General features: G+C 38.4%; 1 long non-coding RNA gene across 9 annotated transcripts in view; it reads right to left on the bottom strand.

Moving 5' to 3' along the window:
• Window positions 1–21261, bottom strand: part of LOC116069578 — a 315340-nt gene that overhangs the window by 107960 nt on the left and 186119 nt on the right. For all 9 annotated transcript variants that reach the window (XR_004110041.1, XR_004110048.1, XR_004110044.1 and 6 more), the window contains one exon: window positions 12641–12759. This is a non-coding gene — a long non-coding RNA (uncharacterized LOC116069578). The remainder of the gene's footprint in view (window positions 1–12640; window positions 12760–21261) is intronic.

The following is a 21261-nucleotide window of genomic DNA, read 5'->3' as shown; positions in this document are numbered from 1 at the left end:
TTCCTCTTGAAGGGCTTCTAGCTGTTTACCTGTGTTCTCTTGTATTTCTTTGAGGGAGCTATTTATGTCTTTGTTAAAGTCCTGTATCAACATCATGAGAAGTGATTTTATATCTGAATCTTGCTTTTCCAGTGTGATGGAGTGTCCAGGACTTGCAATGGTGGGAGTATTGGGTTCTGATGATGACAAGTAACCTTGGTTTGTGTTGCTTACATTCTTATGCTTGCCCCGCATCATCTGGTTATCTCTACTGCTACCTGCCCTTGGTAAATCTGACTGGAGCCTGTCCTTCCTGTGATCCTGGTTGTGTCAGAACTCCTCAGAGTCAAGCTGTCTCTGTGATCCTGTGATTCTGGGATCCTGTGACCCTGGGCTTGTTAGAGTATCTGGGAGTGGAGCTTCCTCTGGGTGTTTTGGGAATGACTTCATAGTTTGTGCCCAAGGTCTGCTCAGGGTCCTGGCCAGCCCAGACAGACTGGAAGCAACCAGAGCCACTGGGCTGGCAGAGTTCCTGTGTGCCTGGGTCCTGCTGGTCCTAGTTACTCCGGTGTTGGGGCAGATGTTATCTCCTCCTCACCTCTGATCCTGGGCGTGTTAGAGCGCCTGGGAATGGAGCTTCTTCTGGGTGTTGTGGGACTGGAAGGAACCTGAGCCACTGGGCTGGTGGAGTTCCTGTGTGCCTAGTCCCGCTGGTCCCAGTTACTCCTGGTGTTGGGACAGATGTCCTCCTCACCTCTGATCCTGGGCATATTAGAGCCTATGATATATAATCTTATTAAAGGAACTACATTTTATTTTGTATCATAAACTACTAACCACTATCTACCGAAAAGCAGAGAGGTCAAGATGTCCTAGCTCTCTGAGTATACAGCCAGTAGTATTTCAAAAGAATAAAATATTTATTCCATACCAGGCACTGTCACAGGTAACTGGACCCTGAACTAACTTAAGAAACATTACTATTTCTAAAAGACTCTAAAACTTCAGCTTGGTAGGTGGTTTAGTTAGCTAGTTCACTGGTCACACAAACATACAGACTTGGTTCTGATCTTTAGGAACCATGTAAAGTTAGTCATGTGAGTGTTAGTTTGTTGACCCCAGTGCTTCTACAGAGATATGGAAAAAAAAATCAGGAGAAACCAGGGAAGTCACTGTCCAGCTTGTCTAGCATATGTAGCAATGAACAAGAAGACACTGAATCAAATAAGGAAGAGGGTGAGGGTCGACTCCCAAGATCCTCTGAGCTCTACATATGCACATGTTCTTTTCCTCTACGAGTATCCATATATATCACACGCACACACACAATTTTTAAAAGATTCTAATGTGTCATAGCAGACTGGTCTTGACTTGCTGTGTAAAGGACAAAAGAAGGCTGAGACAGAGTTGTAAGCTGTTTGCTGAACCTTTGGAGAAGTAGCCAAAGAGACATTTAGACCAGTGACTGGTAGTTATTCAGGTTCAAAGCAATTAAGGGAATTTCTGACCACTGAAGCAAAGGCTCCAGTGACCTTATTTAACAACAGATACAGAGTTCACAAAATTAGTTCAGGGAAGTCATTAAGTACCAACAGTTGTAATAGCAACATCAGCATTAACAACACAATCTGAGGGTTGATTTCTAGAGCTGCCACATTATTTTTAGAAATACAAAAGGGAGTATTTAGCAGAAATGGAAGGACATTAGATGGTAATTTGAATCTACACCCAAAGCAAAGAAGACTGATAAATGTATATAAAAAGCACCATAAAAGTATTTGTTCATAATCTTAATACCTCTTATTTAAAGGACAATGGAATCTTCAGTACATACATATAAAATGGTATTGATGTGACAATAATAATACTAATGATAGGTGGAACGTAGGGTTATCTTGCAACAAAAGTTCATGTTCTGTCAAAATTATGTTAGAATTAGTTAATACAAGCTATATTGATATGTTTTATGATGAAACAGGAATAGAGAGACAAAAGGAATCGTTTTTAAAGATAAAGAACAAATAGGAAATAAAAATATAAACCTTACCTTATCAACAATTATATTTTATAAAAATGCACAGTAGAACATGATCATATGTATATATTATAATTACACAGTAGAACATGATCATATATACACACATATATATACATATATATATATATATATGTATATATATATATGTATATATATGTGTGTATATATATGATATATATATATATCATATATATATATATACTGGCAGAACAAATTACCAAGTTTTAGAATTTGAATGCTTTCCTAATGTTAGCCGGGGTTTCCATAACATGCTAATGACAGCAGAGTTGTCAGAGAAACCAAGAAACATACCAAGACACAGAGTTGGATTGAGAAACTTATTTTCTTAAAAAACAAAGGAGCAGGCTTAGGAAGAGGAGGAGGAATACCTACCAGAGAAGTTTCCCACTGAGTAAACATGGTTGAGCTATTTAGATCATTTTGCTCAATGGATGACTTGGAGTTCTCCTGAGATAAGAATAGTCTAGGCTCAAATTTGGAGTTACCCTGTGAAAGCATTGAATTTGAACTTTTATGTCACCATCGATCACGTCACTACACAATGAATCATTTTGAAGGTAAAGAAAGGAGCCTGGTCTTGGGTCTACCACAACTTACCTTTTGAGATCATGAACCTATATCTACATAATATGTTCAGAGAATGGCTCTTCCAGACCTGTTTTCTTCCTCTGAAGGAACTTAGAATTCAGAGATTGATAAGATTATCTAAATTCCATTCATATGATAGACTTCAAAATAGCTTCTAGATGCCATGTCCTCTACACTCTCCTGCACATTCTAACTGCCTTGTGCTCTCAACCCTATTCTGCTAGCAGCATGACCCACTTCATCACTGATGAGTTTGAGACAACCTCCCACTCAGGTTGAGGTTATTGTAGTCTTTCAGGGTTATATGTGGAGTTAAGACAACTGTGTACTCAGAGGCACAGAGAGGGTCATCTGAACCCCGCATGTATTCCTTCCATGGCTACTTGTAAGTATTATCCCCTTTGTACCTACTAACCCAAATTAATTAGCCTTGGCAGTATAGTGTCTTTTTCTTGCATTTTTCTTGAATAAAGATTCCACTGGACTGAGGAGGACAGATAATTTATAGCTCTTTGGATGCCAATACTATAATCTTGAACAGTTTCATTCATGGACAGCACAAACACTTCCTATTACTAGAATTCATGATAAACAGGACCATTCTTCTTGCATTCTTTTGTTTAGTAGACCTATTATTTCATCCTGTTTGGAATGTGGCCTCCATATAAAGGTCTTTGACTTGAGTGACATACAATGAATGGCCTGTAGGATGGAGTGACATTGACTCAGATATGATCCTACAGATGACTTAGTATAGTGTTTAAGTTGAGACGACCAGTGAAACTCAATGTTAGAGCACATATCAAACTGGCATCTTCTTGATGGTGACATCTGATAAAGAGCAGTAATCCTATAACAATGGGCTCATGTAGCTCTGCAGTGGATCGTTGGCCTGTTATATAGGAATACAATATTGATTTGTTGGGAATGTGTAAATTCCCATATATGGTGGTATTAACTATGGCCTTGTAGTCAGCCAAGGCAAATCTTTGCCCATAATATGTCTCTCTTACATGAGATGAGAGACTGGTGCTTTTGGGATTGATGCGACTCAGTTTAGTCACCACCCTACAAATGTCTCTTGCTCTTTTCCAGAAACAGATGCCTCCTGGGAGTTCAGCGCTGGCTTCTTGATGCAGGTTGGACTTTGTGCCAACAATGGTACCTAGGTCAGTCTTAATAAGTGAACACTCACAGGTTAGATGCAAGTATAACCCCAGTTTTGTCACTGTGGTCACTTATGCAAAAGCACTTTGTTCCAATAAAGGGGCTATCCTAACAAAGTAGTTGGAAACAGCTGGTGAGTCATGGTGTCTACTGTGCTGTTTAGTCAGTGGCCATGATACACCTCTCTGGTGGGTGTTACTTTGTGTCTAATCTCCTATATTCAAACCTCTGATTCTAACCAGGACCTCCTTCTCTCTGATCTTTCAATCAATTTCCTTTTAGATCTTTGATCAGCCAATCATTCCATTAACTTTTGGCCCCTGTCTTCAAACAATTTTATTCCCCTTCCACATAAGGAAATGATGTCCCAGAACGTCATCCAAAGTTGAGTTCATTTCAAAGATTGACCTTTGCCATTGACTTTTGAGGCTATCGGAGTAAGTCCGCACAGCAACTTCTGTCATTTGGGTGTTTATACATGACATTAGCCCATATGGAACCAGAGCTCAGGCTTTTTCCCTCTATTCTCTCAGTCAGTAGCAGGAGGTTCCATCCTATGGCCATCTGTGTAAGGCCATCATCAAGCCAGACTGAGTGACATGAGGGTCTGTGATTCTTGGCTAAATAATTTTCTCGTTCTTTCAGATTGGTCCTTAATGTACTATTTCTGTGTTATGAAGGATTGCCCATGACTTTTTCTTATGGTTGGTCAGCACACGTTTCAGATAGTTTGTCTCACTGTTTCAAAATCTAAAATGTGTTGCTTCCAGTATATGAAGAAGACCAGTAGAAACCAGACCTCCTTTGAAATAAGGGACACAAGATGCAGATTTTTAAAAAGAATATTTTACTTTGAAACAGGCACCAGTGTATCCTCCAAGCTGTTGGATGCTCTAATAAATTTATTGAAGTATCAAGAACTTATGCCTTTCTTATGTTTCTTTTTTATTGTCTTTCAGAGTCACAGGGGCTTTATCAAAGCCATTGGCATGTCGAATATCTCACATTCATTTTGCCTGAGCAGCAGAATGTTTGACCTAATATCTGAACCTAATATTATATGAAATTTCTCGGGGGTGGGGGTGGGGGTTCACATCACTTCTGACTACATTATGTCAGGGAATAGAAACTTTAACATATCCCTAAAGAAAAATATGTGGTTTTGTCATTGCTAGTCCATGTGAGCATGCTATGATCTGGTTATTTCCCCTCAGGTTTAGAAAAGAGTACCATGGCTCCTGAGCTTGGGTTTGTGCCTGCATTCATTGGATGTAGCAAGAGTAGCATCCCTTACAACTATAATTAGGCTTACTAAAACCCGCTTGAGGTTATGGAAGTCCAGAGCCATTCCCATGGCTCCACCTGTTTCCTGCTAGACTACAAGTTAAGCAGAGTCATGGCAGAGCCCATCACCTCTGCATTCTCTAGATCTTTGAAAATGGCACTGGTCTCTGCCATCCCTTCTGTGGCATGACCCTAGTTTTCTTTATGATCTTGGATTATAAGGGTAGTTTCAGAGGATTACAATTTTCTCTTGTTTTATAGGCCAACAACTCAATTTGGGGGTTACTTCAACTGATAACCACCAGTTTCAGTTTTACATTCAAGGGATAACCATTGGTTGATTGTCCTGACAGTGGAACCAAGAAGTTGGGTTTGGTCCAGGATTGCATTTATTGCCTGGTATTCAGATAACTCCATTCTGTTAGAGGCAGCACAGGGCAGCTCAGTGCTATAGCTGTACCCAGCCGTGCTTGAAATGTATAGGTATTTTTGTTTTCCATGATTTATTTTTTCCAACAATAAGGCCCAGAGGTTTATTAATGAGATCTTGGTTCTCGAGTTTGGGAAGTTCAAAAGCATGGCACCGGCTCTCACTTCCTGGTGAAGGTCTTGTGCTGCTTCAACTCCTGGTGGAAAGTGAAAGTACATAGACTTGTGCAAGGAGAAATATGAAAGAAGCAGCCTGACCTTATAGCCGCAATGCTTTTGAAGTAACTAAGATTGAGACTTCACTATCTTCTAAAATGCTTTAACTGCTTCATGATTTAGTCACCCATCAGAGACTCTACCTTCTAACACCACTACAATAACAATTAACTTTAAACATGAGTTTTGGAGTAGATAGACAAATCGTTTCAAGCCAAAGGACTTGTCCTTCAAGATGCTGTCACCAAACCAAATGCCATAGCATCCTTTGCAAAGAGATCAGAACTACGATAGTGTATAATATATGTGGTCTTTTGGGGTGGGTCATGCTTGGGATTCTGGATACTTTATTAGTGAATGGTTCTAGAAGCAAATGCTGCTTCAGATCTGGAGAAAATGCAGAAGACTGAGATTTTCTGTTGTAGTCACCCTTGCAGCCTGACACAAATCCATACTCTGCTTTGGTCAACACTATAACAAGTATTGTTATTGGCTGCTCACCTAAGTCTCTCAATTCTACTTTTCTACTTCTGTATTGATCATTTGAGTTTTCTTTCTTTTCTCTTCATTGACATCTCTAAGGAATCTTTTACTTATTTATTTAGTAAGGCTTTCTAATAATCAACCTTGAACTTGTTTCTAGTGACTTTATTTTCATATATTTATTGTATATTTGTATATTTATACTTTATTTTATAAAGTTCTGTCATTATTTATTTTTTATGATTGCTTAGGTTTAAATATGTCTTTTTGCTAGTCCTTGAAGAAGGATATGTAGATTATTTTTATGGTTTTTATCTCTACCCTAAAAAATGCATCTAAAATGATGAGATTCTCTCTCAATATGGAAATCATTTTTACTATCATTCAGTTGAAAATGCTTTCTAATTTCCATTGTGATTTCTTTTTTGACTGAAGGGTTATATAGAAGCACACTGCTCAGTTTCTAATCATGTTGGAATGCTCTAGTTGTCTTATTAATACTAATGCTTATCTCATTTCCACTTTGGCCAGAGAACATAGCTTATATGAGTCTAGCCTATTGATGGTTGTTAAGACTTGCTTCATGGTTCAGAATATTACCAGCTTCAGTAAATAGTTTCTTTTTCCTTATGCCCTTGAAAAGTGTGCCATTTGCTGTTCTTCATGTCTTATGATTTTAAAAATAAAATACTTGTTTGTATACTACAACACTGGTTGAATTGAGGATTGGGAGTTTTATGTAATAGTCATGCTGCCTATTGCAAATGATCCTACCATCAAGCTTAAAGCACAGTTTGGGACATGAATTTGTGAAGGTAATAAAACATTTGTAAGGTAACATTAATATTTTGTTAATTTCTACTAACTTCTATACCTACTGTTAATCTCAGTCATCACAGAAAAAAATCTATACCTTGTTTCCCCCAACACTATTGGACATCTTCTCTTAGCTTTGCTCTGCTCTGCATCCTGGGACTCTGTATGTGGGACACATCATTGGTTTCTTTTTCCCCTGGTTTCCAGATGGCACTTGATTAATGGAGAGTCCTACTAGGACATCAGACAGAAGGGAGAGACTGACAGTGGGTTATTTTTCTCTTCCTGTTTCCTTTCTGTATGTTCATAGCAGCCATCAGCTGAATAGGAAGGCTCCTTCAAGAACGTCTTCTCTGTGTAACTTTGTCCTTTAATGTTCCAATTAGTGTTTTTTCTTCCTCTCTCCTGAAGGAGTAGGATTCTTCTCTGTGCTTACCTAGAGGGGGCAGCATCATCTTCATGACATATTATCTCCATCTGTGTCACTAAAACATCATGCCAACTTCCACATACATCATGGCACATACATCATGGCAGAGTTAGAAGAGAAGATTAAATGCTGTTAAATTTCATTTGCCTATCATACTGACAGTTTCTATGGTCTGTTGGCTTTGTGCTTCTAAGTAGTGTGCCATTGAAATAATATAGGTTGTTGTCTTTTACATCATCCCCCAGAATGAAAAGTACACATGTAGCAGCATTCCATGGGTCTTTTTGCATTTGTCAAGCAACGGACATCATATTGGATATGCTCCTCTGATCCATTTATTGAGTAGCTTATAATGTTAACTGGTTTGCATGAGTCTCAGAATAAACTAATACTTGTAACAAGCTGGATTTCCAGTGCAGTGTTCTAGACATTTGAGATGCCCTAGCCCCATTGCTACTGGAGACATATATAGTAAGTGTTGACTATGGATCCCCTGAAAAGCCACGGAAGGGGCTTTATACTTGATGTCTGTAAGGAATCCTGTTTCTGCAACAATTATTTTCCATTTGAAGTGTATCACTGAACCCTGGTAGGGACTGAATGTCTACCTATGAGATATTAAGTGACCGTGAGAACTAAGCTGTCTTTCACATCCTTGTTGTTATTTGCCACACTGATATATAACATTGATGTTTATAGAAGCATTACATTATAGAGTATAAATGGAATGTATGAGACTTGGTCTCAACTGTTCTGTAAAAGAAAAGCCAACTGCTCCACAGGGTCACTGGTGACCTTAGACTTCCTCTCCAGCTTAGTTGGTTCTTTTTCAGCTTGCATCTTTGACTTCATAAGTGCTTCTCAGTGACAGGGTTTAATGAAGTATCTGTGAAACATGGGAGCATAAAGTGGAAGTAGATGGCTGGTGCTCATCTGCTTTTCTTTTTAAAATTATTTTATTTAACATTTATACATATATTGTGTTTTGATCAAATTCCTCCTCCTCTTCTGTCCCTCCATCTCTTCTGTCCCTCTTCTGTACCTCTCATAGGTACTATGACAGGTTAATTTCTTCCCTATTTCTCTTACCACTTTTCCCTCTCAACTTCAGGGCTCTCTCTTTTGAAACATAATGCTCACTGGGTCTATTTAATGCTGTCTACATATATATGGCTGTGAGGTAATCACTGAGCATGAATGGCATCAGTCTTTCTTTTTCATAAGTTTTTAAACATTCATTTATTTTAATTGATTTATGGATTTGAGTGTATGTAAATGGGCACACATACACCAGTGTACACAAGTGAGGATCAAAGGGCGGCTTTTAAGTGTTGTTTCTTTCCTGCTACCATGTGGGATCTAGGTTTTCAGGCTTGGTGACAAGTGTCTTTACCTTAACTTTGAAGTAGATCAATGAAGGAAAGTATTTCAGTGGGTAAACTTGAACACTGTATCTAGCTACCCAACTCATGTGCTAGATGAGATGGTCTGAGCTACAGGTCTAGGCTGACTCAGGAGCAGTGTAGACTTTCTTGAGGTAAGGATATCTGAAAATTAGGGATAAAAAGTTCTGTAATGCATATGCTCCTAGGATGGGTGAAGACATTTATATTCCATATAAATCATTACTTGAGGGTATTCATCACCAAGAAAGCTTCTATTAAGCATTCATATTAGAATATCTTGTGAATGCTTGTTGGCTCCTGGGTGCTTTGTGGCTTCCTCAAGAATCCTATAAACAAAACATTCCTCTCAAGAGAAGGAGGAGTTCTTGGGGTCTCAACATCATGGATTTCCCTTCATCAGTGCTGGCCTGACTGAAGCAAAGCTGCACATCTAACTTGTCAGACTGACTTTAAACTTTAGAAATGACATCAATACAGGGGTAAGCAGAAGGCTATCGGTTAAAAACATGTTGATTCCTTCGTCCTTGCATTCCATACTTCTTGAATAACAAAATTCTTTGTTCTAACAGTGATAGACCCACAATCAAAGTATGGATTTTCCTTCCCTGCTCAAACTTCTGTGTTAGTAGCCACATTCATGCTACAAAAATCAAGAAATGTTTAAAGTATTAATTGCTCTTACCATAACATCTAGCACCAGTTTATATCTGACTTTGGATCTAATCCTATAGCAAGGAAAGTGAAGTCTTCAGGTTCATCTTAAGTTTCACTTATTCATTCATTTAGGGATTGTGTGAATCTGTATGTATGTCACATGTCTCCTTCTACCATAGGAACCTGGGGATTGAACTCAGGTCTTAAGTCTTGGCAGCAAGCACCAACTCTATCTTTGTTTATTTTGTTGGTTTTGACACAGATCCCCTTGTATCCCATACTGTCCCTAAATTTCATGCAAGTATGACAAAATAACTGAGAGAAACAACCAAGAGACAGAAGGACTTATTTTGGCTCACAGGTTCAGAGGTCACTGTGGAGAGAATCTCTTGTGTACCATATGCATCACATGTCAAAAAAAAGCTGATGGTTATATTAGCTGAGGCAGGAAGAAGGAAGTGGGAGTTCCAGTAGGGAGACACTCTCAGCATCAGGTGTGGGAACAGATTTGCCCCAAACTCTGAGGAGACATATAAATGACTCTGAGGAGAGGAAATCAGCCATGTGGCACTCATAGAATAGAATAAACAGGTTAATTAAGTTATGAGCTAGTCAGAGAACAAACCAAAACTTGCAGACTAGTCATTAATTCATAAATAATTTCTCAGAGTCGTCATTTTGGGACCTGAGTCAGGAGTGGAAAAGGTTACAGGTCACAGCTTATGAGTACCATGGCTATAGGCCCTAGGTGCAGAACATCATGACATGGTAAAAACATAAAATAGAGGATGTTTGTCACTTCATCATTGCCAGGAATAAGAAAAGAATAAGACACAAACAGGCCAGGGGACTGGAATATTCATGAGAGACATGGTCCCAGTGAGTTAATTCCTCCTATAAGCCTCCATTCTCTAGTTTATTCTCCTCAATAATGGTCCTAAATCATGAATGTGACAATATGGTAATCTAAGGAATCTATGTGGCAGAGACATTCACCAGCTAGGAACCAAGAATCCAGCACCTGAGTCTTTTAGGGACACTTCTTATACAAACCATGATAGTGTTTTCTGTAAACATTTGTCAAATAATTTTTATTTGAGTTGATTATTCATTTCCTTCAGCAACCCTTGACAATATATTTGCTAACAATATAAAGCAGGGATGAACACATCAAAATAACCTCAATTTATTTTTATTATTCATGTTATTTACAATTATTTAGAATGGTGTTAGAGTGAGCCTAAAGTTAAAGTCTTCCTCACTTGTGTATTTTTTTTTCAACCCTTAACATTAATAATGACTTCCAGCTTAGATTTTGAAAGTTGGAAATACAGCCCAAAATGGTATGAAATATTTTCAACTGTCTAAGTATAATTTATCAAAATGTTTTATAAAAGCTTTACTTTGTAGATACATACTATTTCATGTACTAGATAAGTATTAAAATTTCTGTCTTACATAGTATCAAATATTCACATTTATAAATTCATTTTAATCATGTGTATATGTCTCTTGGGGAGTATGTGGATATTTGTGCAGGTTAGAGGAATTGGATCCCCCTGGAGCTAGCGTGACATGCCACACTGTAAGCTGCCTGGTATGGGTGCTGAAAATCAAATCTTGGTCCTTTGGAAGATCAGCATTTGTTTGTAAACACTGAGCTACTTCCCAAACCCTGAATATTAATATTTTAAAACAGAAATTTGCTAATTGTATTGTCTTAAAATTCATTATTTTGGGGGTAGTTAAAGAGATGGCTTAGAAGTAAGAGCTCTTACTGCTTTGTAAAGGACTGAAGTTTTGTTTTCAGTACCCAGGCTGGGTGATTCATAGATGCCTATAATTTCAGGGGATCCAGTACCTTCTTGCCTCTAAAAGAACCAACATGTGTGTGCACACACATGAACATGCATAGGAACACATGCATGCATGCACACAGGCACACACATATAAAAATAAATCTTATAAAATTGTTATAATTCTAATGTTCTCATTTTTTAGTTGCTAGTGTGATTCAACCTTGTCCCACAGGCTTGTTTATCAGATCAAGTTCTCCCATGGCCTTTTTGTATCTTTGTTCATTCATTGATCTAAAGCTCACCATTCTTTTATGTTGATGAATGTGAGTCACCTATAGAATAAGTAAAAATTTCATCACTATTTGCTGTAGCTACAATGTCAGTCTGGCTTTAGGTTTTGCATGACTTTGGATGAGTCATTGAATCTGTTGATCTCTGTATTTTATTGCAGTGCTTTGGTAAGCTTTGGGAAGCTCTTACTCTCCCAGAGATTAAATCCTTATTTTTTTCTCCTTTTCCCTAGTTTTTCTAAAGTTTGGGTATTTTAAAGTATTTAATTATGCAACCCATCTAGAATTGATTTTTCTATATGAACTGAAGCAGAGGCCTAAAATGGATTTTCTCTTTAAATTGCTATTCACTGGTCCCAAAAATACCTTTTCTTTTCTCACTGATGGGTAATATCTCCTTTAATATGAATCAAATGCTCCACTGTACTGTTTCCATTTCTAGACTATTTTGTACATTGATTAATCTATTTCTATGTCAGCATGGCACAAATAGAAGAAGACTTCTTCAGATATGTTTATAATAAGCCACAAAAGAAGAAGACGGGGTAACCATTTGAGGCCAATTGGAAGATATTGAGTAACCAAGAAAAACTCATTTTCTTCATGTTTTCACATTCCTGTTAAGGAAGTGTCTCATTTAAACAAAGACAAAAGGGATTATAAGCTCACATTTGGTGAAAAGATGGAAGACTTTAAAGACAAGCTTAAGTGTCCTGGCTTGAATAAGAGTCAGTATCTTTTATGGTTCAGAATTGTGTCTGATCCTTAAGAAATGATCTTGTTTAATCTTCAGGTAAGTGTTTGTGGGACATAGTTTATTACCTCACCTCTTAGGATTTCTCAGGAGTCTGCAGCTCCACCAGTATTCAATAGAACTCCAATAGTGAAAACAGAATGCAATGTTTCTCTAGCTCCATACTTTTCCAATATCAGAGCCTTCACATCTTTCTTTACACTCTTTACAAATCAGGTTGCTACCTTCTGGTACTAAAAGTCAGAGGACCCGTGCTGGATATTTATGAAAGACAAAAATATCTTACTGTTCTGCGAGTCTGAAGCTCTTGATCAAGATGCCTGCAGGTCAGTGCCTGGTACTGATTGTTTCTTGCTTCTGGGATGATGCTCACATGGGAATGCAGAAGGTGAAAAGGGAATATACCTACAGCAAAAAAAAATGGCTAGACTGACATATCCTTTCTAGTTCTTTCGTAACCTGCTAATGCCATGTTTGAAGGAACAGTCCTCATTGTGTGCTCATCTTCTAAACATCCTGCTTCACAATATTGTCACATTGGGATTAAGTTTCTACAGAAATTTTGGAAGGTATGTAAACATGCAAACCATAGAATTTCTCCAGGGCACCTCAAATATGTCTTTTGCATATATAACGTATGTTCATGTTCTCCTAATAGCTCGTCAGTCTTTGATTAGTTAGCGCATCCACGTTAAAATCTATGCTCAGTGTTTCATCTAAATATCTAAGTTGGATATGAGTAAGATTAAAGTTCAGTTCAACCTGAGGGAAAATTTCCTTTCCAACTGTAGCAATTGGATTGAAGTAAGTTTTATTTTTATAAATATTTTCTGTATTTACATGTCATATGATATCTCCTTTCTCAGGTTCCCCTCCAAAAACAAAAACCACACACACACAAATAAAAACAAAACAAAAAACCCTGTTCCCTCCCCCCTTCCCTTACTCACCAACCCACCCTCTCCCACTTCCTGGCCCTGGCATTCCCCTACACTTGTGCATAAAACCTACATAGGGCCAAGGGCCTCTCCTCCCATTGATGACCGACTAGGCCATACTCTACTACATATACTGTTGGAGCCATTAGTCCCACCATGTGTACTCTTTGGTTCGTGGTTTAGTCCCTGGGAGCTCTGAGGGTACTAGTTGGTTCATATTGTTGTTCGTCCTAAGGGACTGCAAACCCTTCAGCTCCTTAGATCCTTTCTTTATCTCCTACATTGGGGACCCTGTACTCAGTCCAATGGATGGTTGTGAGACTCTACTTCTGTATTAGTAAGGTACTGTCAGAGCCTCCCAGGAGACAGCTATATCAGGCTCCTGGGCCTGATTGTGGCACTTTCCAGCATCCAAAATAGTGTCTGGATTTGATGATTGAATATAGGAAGGATTCCCAGGTGGAGCAGTCTCTAGATTGTCCTTCCTTCAATCTCTGCTCCGTGGTTTGCCTTGGCAACTCCTCCCATGGGTATTTTTGTTCCCCCTTTTAAGAAGGAATGAAGTATCCACACTTTGGTCTTCCTTCTTGAGTTCCTTGTGGTTTGTGGGTGGTTCTTCCTGTATTCCAATCTTCTGGGCTAATAACCACTTATCAGAGTGCATACCATGTGTGTTCTTTTGAGACTGGCTTACCTCACTCAGGATGATATTCTCCAGATCCATCCATTTCCCTAAGCATTTCATAAATTCATTTTTTTAATAGCTGAATAGTACTCCATTGTGTAGATGTACCAAATTTTCTGTATCCATTCCTCTGTTGAGGGACATCAGGGTTGTTTCCAGTTTCTGGATATTATACATAAGGCTGCTATGAACATAGTGGAGCATGTGTCCTTATTACATATTGGGGCATCTTCTGGATATATACCCAGGAGTGGTATAGCTGGGTCCTTTGGTAGTACTATGTCCAATTTCCAGAAGAACCGCCAAACTAATTTCCAGAGTGGTTATACCACTTGCAATCCCACCAGGAATGAAGGAGTGTTCTTCTTCCTCCATAACCTCTCCAGCATCTGCTGTCACCTGAGTTTTTTATCCTAGCCATTCTGACTGGTGTGAGGTGGAATCTCAGGGTTGTTTTGATTTGCATTTCCCTGATGACTAAGGATGTTGAACATTTCTTTAGGTACTTCTTAGCCATTCAGTTGAGAATTCTTTGTTTAGCTCTGTACCCCATTTTTTAATAGGGTTATTTGGCTCTCTGGAGTCTAATTTCTTGAATTCTTTGTATATTGGAAATTAGCCCTCTATCAGATATAGGATTGGTAAAGATCTGTTCCCAATCTCTTGGCTGCTGTTTTGTCCTATTGACAGTGTCTTTTGCCTTACAGAAGCTTTGCAACTTTATGAGGTCCCATTTGTCAATTCTTGATCTTAGAGCATAAGCTATTGTTGTTCTGTTCAGGAAGTTCTCCCCTGTGCCCATGTGCAGGCTCTTCCCCAGTTTCTTTTCTATTAGTTTAGTGTATCTGGTTTTATGTAGAGGTCCTTGATCCTCTTGGACTTGTGCTTTGTACAAGGAGATAGGAATGGATTGATTTGCATTCTTCTACATGCTAACTGCCAGTTGAGCCAGCAACATTTGTTGAAAATGCTGTCTTTTTTTCCACTGTATGGTTTTAGCTCCTTTGTCAAAGATCAAGTGACTATAGGTGCATGGATTCATTTCTGGATCTTCAATTCTATTCCATTGATCTACCTGTCTATCACTGTAACAATACCATGCAATTTTTATCACAGTTGCTCTGTAGTACAGCTTAAGGTTCGGTTGTGATTTCACCAGAGGTTCGTTTATTGTTGAGAATAGTTTTCGCTATCCTGGGTTTTTTGTTATTCCGGATGAATTTGCAAATTGTTCTTTCTAACTCTGTGAAGAATTGAATTGAATTTTGATGGGGATTGCACTGAATCTGTAGATTGCTTTTGGCAAGATGGCCATTTTTTACTAGATTAATCCTGCCAATTGAGGAGCATGGGAGATCTTTCCATCTTCTGAGATTTTCTTCAATTTCCTTCTTCAGAGACTTGAAGTTCTTGTCAAACAGGTCTTTTACTTGCTTAGTTATAGTCACACCAAGGTATTTTACATAATTTGTGAATATTGTGAAGGGTGTTCTTTCCCTAATTTCTTTCTCAGCCTGTTTATCCTTTGTGTAGAGGAAAGAAGGCCAATGATTTGCTTGAGTTAATTTTATATTCAGCTATTTTGCTTAAGTTGTTCATCAGGTTTTGGAGCTCTCTCTGGGAATTTTTGGGGTCACTTAAGTATACAATTATATCATCAGCAAATAGTGATAATTTGACTTCTTCCTTTCCAATTCGTATCCCTTTGATCTCCTTTTGTTGTCAAATTGCTCTGGCTAGGAGAGTTCAAGTACAATATTGAATAGGTAGCGAGAGAGTGGGCAGCCTTGTCTAGTCCCTGATTTTAGTGGGATTGCTTCAAGTTTCTTTCCATTTAGTTTGTTGTTGGCTATTGGTTTGCTGTATATTGTTTTTACTATGTTTAAGTCTGGGCCTTGAATTCCTGATCTTTCCAAGACTTTTATCGTGAAAGGATGTTGAGTTTTGTCAAATGCTTTCTCAGCATCTAATGAGATGATCATATGATTTTTTCTTTGAGTTTGTTTATATAGTGAATTATGTTGATGTATTTCCGTATCCCTGCATCCCTGGGATGAAGCATACTTGATCATGATGGATGATCATTTTTGTGTTCTTAGATTCGGTTTGCAAGAATTTTATTGAGAATTTTTGCATCGATATTCATAAGGGAAATTGGTCTGAGGTTTTCTTTCTTTGTTAGTTCTTTCTGTGGTTTAGATATAAGAGTAATGCGACTTCATAGAACTAATTGGGTAGAGTACCTTCTGTTTCTATTTTGTGGAATAGTTTGAGGAGTTGTGGTATTAGGTCTTTTTGAAGGTCTGATAAAACTCTACACTAAACCCATCTGGTCCTGGGCTTTTTTTGGTTGGGAGACTATTAATGACTGTTTCTATTTCATTAGCAGATATGGGACTGTTTAGATTGTTTATCTGATCTTGATTTAACTTTGATAGCTGGTATCTGTCTAGGAAATTGCCCATTTCATCCAGGTTTTCCAGTTTTGTTGAATATAGGCTTTTGTAGTAGGATCTCATGGTTTTTTGGATTTCCTCAGTATCTGTTGTTATGTCTCCCTTTTCATTTCTGATTTTGTTAATTAGGATACTGTCTCTGTGCCCTCTAGTTAGTCTGGCTAAGGGTTTATGTATTTTGTTGATTTTTCTCCAAGAACCAGCTCCTGGTTTAGTTGATTCTTTGTATCCTTCTTCTTGTTTCTGTTTGCTTGATTTCAGCCCTGAGTTTGATTATTTCCTGCCTTTGACTCCTCTTGGATGAATTTGCTCCTTTATGTTCTAGAGCTTTCAGATGTGCTGTCAAATTGCTTGTGTATGTTTTCTCCAGTTTCTTTTTAGAGACACTTAAAGCTATTAATTTTCTTCTTAGAACTGCTTTCATTGTGTTCCATAAGTTGGGGTATGTTGTGGCTTCATTTTCATTAAACTCTAGAAAGTCTTTAATTTCTTTCTTTATTCGTTCCTTGACCAAGTTATCGAGTAGAGTGTTGTTAAGCTTCCATGTGTATGTGGGCGTTCTATTTTTTATGTTGTTATTGATGAGCAGCCTTAGTCCATGGTGATCTGATAAGATGCAAGGAATTATTTCAATCTTCTTGTATCTGTTGAGGCCTGATTTGTGGCCAGTTATGTGGTCAATTTTATAGAAGGCACCTTGAGGTGCTGAGAAGAAGGTACATCCTTTTTTTAAGGATAAAAAATTCTATATATATCTGTTAAATCCATCTGTTTCATAACTTATGTTAGTCTCACTGTGTCTTTGTTTAGTTTCTGTTTCCATGATCTGTCCATTGTAGAGAATGAAGTGTTGAAATCTGGGCTGGCATTTGTGTTCTTTTAGGTTCTGTATGACATCAACCCAGGATCTTCTGGCTTTCATAGTCTCTTGCAAGTAGTCTTGTATAATTCTGATAGGTCTGCCTTTATATGTTACTTGACCTTTTTCCCTCACTGCTTTTTAATATTCTTTCTTTGTTTTGTGCATTTGTTGTTTTGACTATTATGTGACAGGAGGAATTTCTTTTCTGGTCCAGTCTATTTGGGGTTCTATAGGCTTCTTGTATGTTCATGGGCATCTCTTTCTTTAGGTTAGGGAAGTTTTCTTGTATAATTTTGTTGAAGATATTTACTGGCCCTTTAACTTGGAGGTCTTTACTCTCTTCTATACCTATTATCCTTAGGTTTGGACTTCTCATTGTGTCCTGGATTTCCTGGATCTTTTGTGTTAGAAACTTTTTGCATTTTGCATTTTCTTTGACTGTTGTATCAATGTTTTCTATGATATCTTCTGCACATGAAATTCTCTCTTCTATCTCATGCATTCTGCTGATGATGGTTCCTGACTTCTTTCCTAAGATTTCTATCTCCAGAGTTGTCTCTCTTTGTGATTTCTTAACTGTTTCTACTTCCATTTTTAGGTCCTGGATGGTTTTGTTCAATTCCTTCACCTGTTTGTTTGTGCTGTCCTGTAATTCTTTAAAGGATTTTTGTGTTTCCTCTTAAGGGCTTGAACCTGTTTATCTGTGTTCTTTTGTATTTCTTTAAGGGAGTTATTCATGTCCTTCTTAAATTCCTCATCCCCATCGTACGATATGATTTTAGATCCAAATCTTGCTTTTCTGTTGTTTTGGGATATCCAGGATTTGCTGTGGAGGGAGTACTAGTTTCTGATGAAGCCAAGTAGTCTTGGTTTCTGTTGGTAAGATTCTTGCAATTGCCTTTTGCCATTTGTTGATCTCTGGTTTTAGATGTTCTTTTTGTCTCTGGCTGGAGCTTGTTCCTCTTGTTGGTCTGGAAGCCTGTGTTAGCACTTCTGGGAGACCAGCTCCCCTCTGGTAAAACCTGTGCACAGATGGCTGTGGTTCAGTCATCCTTCCTTAGTCCTGAGTTCAGAGCACACCCTGGAGATAGGCACTCTGCTTGTAAGAAAGGTGCAGAGAGGGCTGTGAATCTGCTGTCCCTCCTAAGTATAGATAGAAAGGATCCTATCACAGCTTCCCTGCTACTTCTGAGGTCTGTCAAGTTTTTTTTTTTTTTTAAATAAAATTATGCTTGTGGAGAGAAGACAGTCCCCAGTCCCAGTTCTTTCTGCTGTGTGGAGCAGTGGTCATTAGACCATAAGTCATTCTATATTAAAGTTACTCAATTTAAATAAATTGCTCAAGTAGACTGTGACTCTTATTTGTGCCAGAAGAAATTCACAGTGAAATACAATATAAGTCACTTGTTTATTGTCATAAAAAGTGGCCACCTGTGAATTTAATTAGGAGTATATAAACACATGTAATCATCAAGAGCATATCAGAGAAACCAGGCTTGTGAGCTTATCATTTGCACAAGACTAATGAATAATGTGCCCTCTTACTTAAAACATATAGTTGAAGGGGCCACTAACACAGTGACAGAACCTTGTCATACATCATAGGCCCTGCCTGGGAGATTTGCCCAGGTCATGATCTCCTGATTCTGTTTACAAACTTTCAATCATTGCTGCTTTGACCTTCCCTTATGGGAACCTCAGATATCCAGACCCTTACTTTCCAGTTCCACATTCTGACATCTCTATAATTACGATTGGGTTTGGGAACTTCAGCCTGATCCCAGAAGTGATTCTTTGGGTTTTCTCTTTCTCCTCCTCTTCGTATTCTTTTCAAAAATACTGTATAACTTCTCCTCTTTTTAGTGATTCTGTAGCACAGATATCACTGTACAAGGTGTGGTGTGTGATTTGGTGGTTCTCACAATTCAGATACTAGTAATTAATACTGTAATGAAAGACACTGACCAGCATGATCATAGACTTCCAAAGAAATCAAGATAATTGGTAAGCAAATAAAGCTGATGGTGCTTGCAGATTCATTGTTAATCAACAAATACTGAGCTATTTGGTTTTCACCTGTGTCAATGGCATAGCTTTCTTATAGCAGTGAGAGAGGCACAAAATAGACATTCTCATGCCAAGGTGAAAAAAAGGAAGGAAGAAAGGAGTAACAAGTTCCAAATAATCTCCAAATCCATCAAGACAAACATTATAAAATCAGACTTGAGACAATATCATTGACTTACTGGAAGGGGGACAATCTTCACGGCTCAAGAGAACACTGGAGACTTCAATATTGCTGGTGTAAGCCCACCTACACCTATCACAGGTTAGAGTCTTGTGCCTGTAGCTCCCTTAAGATGTCAAGGAATGCCATTCCGGAGTGCCAGAGGTCAGCCTTGCACTCATAGCTCCACTTGGCATTATCCTAGTGGGAGTTTTCTTTGGTAGTTCCATCCATATGGCAATTCTGTGCCAGGGCCATCAGGATTTCTGAGTTGTCTTTGAAGTCTAGAAGGAAGAAGCCATGACTCTACAGATGAAAAGCACTGATGTTGGCAGAGTCAACCATACAGATCCCACCAAAGTCTACCACTTGTCCCTTCTAGAGCTACAGACTTGGTCACATTGGGACTTATGTAAACCATATGGGGGTAGGGAAACCAAGGAGTGCTAGGCTAAAATTCAGGAGCAGAAAGTTATGGCAACTAACAGAAGCAAGCCTCCAAGTTCTTACACATACCTTAGGTCAGTGTTTCTCAACCTTCCTAACGCTGTGACCCTTTAATACGTTCCTCATGCTGTGGTGACTCCCAACCATAAACTTATATTTGGTGCTACTTCATAACTATAATTTGCTATTGTTGTGAATTGCAATGTAAATATCTGTGTTTTCCAGTGGTTGTAGTTGACCCCTGTGATTTGACACCCAACGAGTTCATGACCCACAGGTTAAGTACTACTCTCTTAGACCCTTCCCTTGAAACTATTTTTCTGTCAAGGCCTTATACTCTTCTATGCTGTGATGGGAATGGCAGACTTAGTCATCTCTAATATTCCTCCAGGTTTCTCTCTCTCTCTCTCTCCTTTATTTCTTTCTTTGTGTATGTATGCTTTGCTATATGTTGGTGTATGTTCACATTTCTGTGGGTGCACTTAATGTATGTAAACATGCATCAATATTGAGGCTAGAAGACAACTTTAGGTGTTAATTCTCAGGAGCTATCCATATTTTTGAGAGAAGTTCTCTCACTGTCTTAGAACTCAACAAGTAGGTAAGGTTGGCTGGTCAGTGAGCCCATGGGGTTTGTTTTCTCTGTGTCTCCAGTATTGGGGTTACAAGTGTGTCCCATCACAACATCCAGAGTGTGGCTTCAATGAAAGAAAGATCTTGGCTTTATTTGTCATTGAGTTTCTAGTGCTAGCATATATTTAAGGTTAAGTAAATGGTTGAAGAACAAATGAATGAATAAGTGAATATTATTTCTTTGGTAATTCATTTTTAGAGGATGATATTCTCATTATTCAAGTTACTTTGATTGTATTACACTATACCTACTTGGCTTTCTTTTTCTTTTGTGTTGGCATAGTATATTATTTGCATATCAGAACAGAAATAGCTTTCAGAAATTGCTGCTTCAGTCTCTCATCAATGTGAAGTTCCTTTTTTAAAATTTTTATTAGATATTTTCTTTATTTATATTTCAAATTTTATCCCCTTTCCTCATTTTCCCTCTGACCCCAGCCCACCTCATACTCCCCCCTCCCCCTGCTCACTAACCCACCCACTCCCTCTTCCCTGTCCTGGCATTCCCCTACACTGGGACATTGAGCCTTCACAAGACCAAGGGTCTCTCTGTCCCACAAGGCCATCCTCTGCTATATATGTGGCTGAATCCTTGAGTCCCTCCTTGTGTACTCTTTGGTTGGTAGTTTAGTTCCTGGGAGCTCTGGGAGTACTGGTTG

This window comes from Mastomys coucha, unplaced genomic scaffold (genome assembly GCF_008632895.1).
Source record: "Mastomys coucha isolate ucsf_1 unplaced genomic scaffold, UCSF_Mcou_1 pScaffold22, whole genome shotgun sequence".
NCBI classification, from domain to species: Eukaryota; Metazoa; Chordata; class Mammalia; order Rodentia; family Muridae; genus Mastomys; species Mastomys coucha.
The sequence above is the reverse complement of the archived record's forward strand: the minus strand, read 5'-3'. Positions and strand labels throughout refer to the sequence as shown.